Source organism: Oncorhynchus clarkii, chromosome 17 (genome assembly GCF_045791955.1).
Source record: "Oncorhynchus clarkii lewisi isolate Uvic-CL-2024 chromosome 17, UVic_Ocla_1.0, whole genome shotgun sequence".
Classification (NCBI taxonomy): Eukaryota; Metazoa; Chordata; class Actinopteri; order Salmoniformes; family Salmonidae; genus Oncorhynchus; species Oncorhynchus clarkii.
Window position 1 is genome coordinate 32,573,298 of NC_092163.1, and position 4,577 is coordinate 32,577,874.

Genomic DNA, 4,577 nt, shown 5'->3' on the forward strand with positions numbered 1-4,577 from the left:
CCGAGCTATTGTTTGTTAAATCGCTCTTTCACAAATCCAATTTGGTTCCTCGGTACATCCTACATCATTCCATGTATATACATGGTCACAATATCTATAATTCATCTCAGTACAGTCCTCCTCCCCATTAGGACCTGAATTATCAGGCTGTTTCTCCGCCCAGTACCTAGAGGGTTAACAACACAGAGAACTAGACAGACACTGGTTAACATAATTCTAAGTCATACCAATGCAGATCTATTTAAAATGGTTACAGTCTTATGGACAGATTATTATCTCTCACCATGTGGTCAGTGGTGTACCGTCCACCCATTTCCAGGTCCCCGTTGTCACTCTTTCATTCAGACCCATCCAGGAAAATGTCCTTAATGCAATGAGGAATTTCTGTTAGGTGAAAGATAATGATGTTGTCAATTGCATGTAAGTATTTATTTACCTGATTCATCTCTCTCTTCATCTCTCTCTCTCTCTCTCTCTCTCACCTGTTCCTCTCTACTATTTATGATCACCAGGTGTGCTCCTCTCTCCAGACCTTCCTGTTCAGCGTACTCCCAGGGTTTCTTTTCAGCCGAGAGGTAGTAACAGCTGCTGGAGCCAAACTACTTCCATCCTTCAGGACACATTTTCTCTGTTTGAGAAGACAAACAGAGAAGGAAATAACACTTAAATACAGCAAACCTGTTTCAGTTTCTAAAGGCTGTGTGTTGCCGTGCCCGCGTGTTGCCGTGCCTGCGTGTGTTGCCGTGCCCGCGTGTTGCCGTGCCTGCGTGTGTTGCCGTGCCGCGTGTTGCCGTGCCTGCGTGTGTTGCCGTGCCCCCGTGTTGCCGTGCCTGCGTGTGTTGCCGTGCCCGCGTGTTGCCGTGCCTGCGTGTGTTGCCGTGCCCGCGTGTTGCCGTGCCTGCATGTGTTGCTGTGCCCGCGTGTTGCCGTGCCTGCGTGTGTTGCCGTGCCTGCGTGTGTTGCCGTGCCCGCGTGTTGCCGTGCCTGCGTGTGTTGCCGTGGCATCCAGAGTTCATGTGATCCTAAGTAGAAAAACTGGCTTAGTTGCCAGAATCTTGCAACATTCCTTTAAACAAATGTTAACACTGAAATTGAACTATTGGTTCACTGCACACAGTGTCCAAGTGCACACTAGATTCGCACACTTCAGGAGAAGGAAGGGTATAGAATCGACACTGAACAAAAATATAAACTCAACCTGTAAGGTGTTGGTCCCATGTTTCATGAGCTCAAATAAAATATCCCAGAAATGTTCCACACGCACAACAAGCTTATTTCTCTCCAATTTTGTGCATACATTTGTTTACATCCCTGTTAGTGAGCGTTTCTCCTTTGCCAAGATAATCCATCGACCTGATAGATGTGGCATATCAAGAAGCTGATTAAACAGCATGATCATTACACAGGTGCACCTTGTGCTGGGGACAATAAAAGGTTGCTCTAAAATGTGCAGTTTTGTCACAACACAATGCCACAGATGTCTCAAGTTTTGAGGGAATGGGCAGTTGGCATGCTAACTGCAGGAATTTCCACCAGAGCCGTTGCTAGATCATTTAATGTTAATTTCTCTACCATAAGCCGCCTACAACGTTGTTTTAGAGAATTTGGCAGTATGTCCAACCATCCTCACAACCGCAAACCACGTGTATGGTGTTGTGTGGACGAACGGTTTGCTGATGTCAAAACAGAGTGCCCCATGGCGGTGGTGGGGTTATGGTATGGGCAGGCATAAGCTACGGACAACGAACACAATTGCATTTTATCGATGGCAATTTGAATGCACAAAAATACTGTGATGAGATCCTGAGGCCCATTGTGAGGCCCTTTAAAAAAAAATGCACATCTGTATTCCAGTCATGTGAAATCCTTAGATTAGGGCCTAATGCATTTATTTCAATTGACTGATTTCCTGATATGAACAAAGTCAGTAAAATATTTTTGTTCAGTATAGATACAGTCCTGGTGACTGACTTGGCAACTTACCACACCCAGAGAGCCCCTTCTCCAGCGTCACCTTCTCATTGATCAGAAGACTGACCCTGTCTCTCAACATGTCCCTGTTTAGTCAGGGCATTGTAACACTCCTGTAACTGGTTTTGGTTTGTTTTCTCTAACTGGTCTCTCTCACTCTGTAACTGGTCTCTCTCACTCTGTAACTGGTCTCTCTCACTCAGTAACTGGTCTCTCTCACTCTGTAACTGGTCTCTCTCACTCTGTAACTGGTCTCTCTCACACTTTAACTGGTCTCTCTCACTCTGTAACTGGTCTCTCTCACTCTGTAACTGGTCTCTCTCACTCTGTAACTGGTCTCTCTCACTCTGTAACTGGTCTCTCTCACTCTGTAACTGGTCTCTCTCACTATGTAACTGGTCTCTCTCACTATGTAACTGGTCTCTCACACTCTGTAACTGGTCTCTCTCACTCTGTAACTGGTCTCTCTCCCTCTCTAGCTGGTTTCTGTTCTTCCGGCACTGGTCTCTCTCTGTACCCAGGCCAATGATACCACTACTGGTGTTTGGATGGTCTCTGTCATGCGCCAGGCCAGTGGTGTTATTACAGGCCTGTATCTGGTCTCTCTCTTTATCAGAGCAGGCAGAAAGAAAGAAAAGAGATGTTCTGGGAATGGGTCCTAAATGGCACCCTATTTGTTATATAGTGCACTAGTCCTTTGTGCCTTGGTCAAAAGTAGTGCACTACAAAGGGGATATGGGCTCTGGTCAAAAAGAATGCACTACAAATGAAATAGGGTCCAAAATGGCATCCTTTTGATCAGAACCCTATGGACCCTGGCCAACAGTAGTGCACTAGTAGAGTATAATTTGGGATACTTGTAGAACACACAGCATCCCAAAGCTCACAGCAACCATCCTATAGAGTGTTCTCCCTGAATCCTCAGGTCCTGAGGAGATACACACTGATGTGAGAACACACACGTACCCATACACACAGACACATGCATAAACACGCATACACACACATGCATACACTCACACATCATAGCAAGCATGCACATACACACACACATACCCCCCCCCCCCCTCATACACACACACACACAAACTCACACACACACTTGAGGGTATGACATAATCAGCAACAAGAGGACTGTTTCTCACAGCTGCTTTAGAGGAAGTTACTGTATCAGTATAACATGTTACAATCATTAAAGGGGAAGTTACTGTATCAGTATACCATGTTACAATCATTAAAGGGGAAGTTACTGTATCAGTATAACATGTTACAATCATTAAAGGGGAAGTTACTGTATCAGTATACCATGTTACAATCATTAAAGGGGAAGTTACTGTATCAGTATAACATGTTTGTCACGAATGTTGTTGTAAGGATTGTCTGACCAAAGTGCAGCGTGGTATGGGTTCAACATATTTATTTAGTGAACCGGCACAAAAAAAAAAGATAAAGCACTAACGAAACGTGAAGCTATGGCGTGCTCACAGGCAACTAACCAAAAACAAGATCCCATTAAAAACCCAGTGGGAAAAGGCTGCCTAAATATGATCCCCAATCAGAGACAATGATAGACAGCTGCCTCTGATTGGGAACCATACCAGGCCAACATAGTAAAAGAAAAACTAGAATACCCACCCTAGTCACACCCGACCTAACCAAATTAGAGAATAAAAGGCTCTCTAATGTCAGGGCGTGACAATGTTACAATCATTAAAGAGGAAGTTACTGTATAACATGTTACAATCATTAAAGAGGAAGATACTGTATAACATGTTACAATCATTAAAGAGGAAGTTACTGTATAACATGTTACAATCATTAAAGAGGAAGTTACTGTATCAGTATAACATGTTACAATCATTAAAGAGGAAGTTACTGTATGAGTATAACATGTTACAGTCATTAAAGAGGAAGTTACTGTATCAGTATACCATGTTACAATCATTAAAGGGGCAATCTGCAGTTTCTACATTAATATTTGCATATATAACCCCATAGATTCTTGAAGATTATAACATAGAAATGCCTCATGAGGTTGGTTTAACAGTCATACAAAACATATGCATTTTTACTCCATTGTAACACTGTATAGCCTCAACATGGTTAAAACAACAATTTTGATCTTCTGGATGGTCAGTCCTTGCTAGGACTAATGCGGTGACCATATTACCGCCACACCTGCGGTCACATGATGGCAGTCAAATTCCATGTGACCGTTTAGTCATGGTAATTAGGCTTCTCCAAGCTCTGATGCTGCTGATTGTCATTAGTAGCCTACCAAACCTGCTAACTGCCTGCTACTCAGCACTCTATTGTCCCTTAATGCAAATGTAATCAAAACTCAAATTATAGACTTGAGAGCCCATGAGCTCATGCTGAGCAACATTTCTATAGGCTATGTGTGTGAGAAAACAGAGTTTAGAGGGCCTTTCTGAAAAAGAAGAGGATCCCATCAGCTTTCTATAGGTTAGGCCTACTATGTTTATTTATTTCTCAACGTTCCTAATATTAAGCACATTGCTTCGCTTTACAACAGGAGTATAACCTACCTGGCTGGTATGAAAATGAACACTACCCCATATCCCTGTTCCAAGACAGGTGCATGA

The 4,577-nt window shown here is 43.3% G+C and overlaps 1 pseudogene; it reads right to left on the reverse strand.

Moving 5' to 3' along the window:
• Positions 1–690: 690 nt before the first annotated feature.
• LOC139369386 (leucine zipper protein 4-like) lies at positions 691–4,180 on the reverse strand (annotated as a pseudogene).
• Positions 4,181–4,577: the final 397 nt, after the last annotated feature.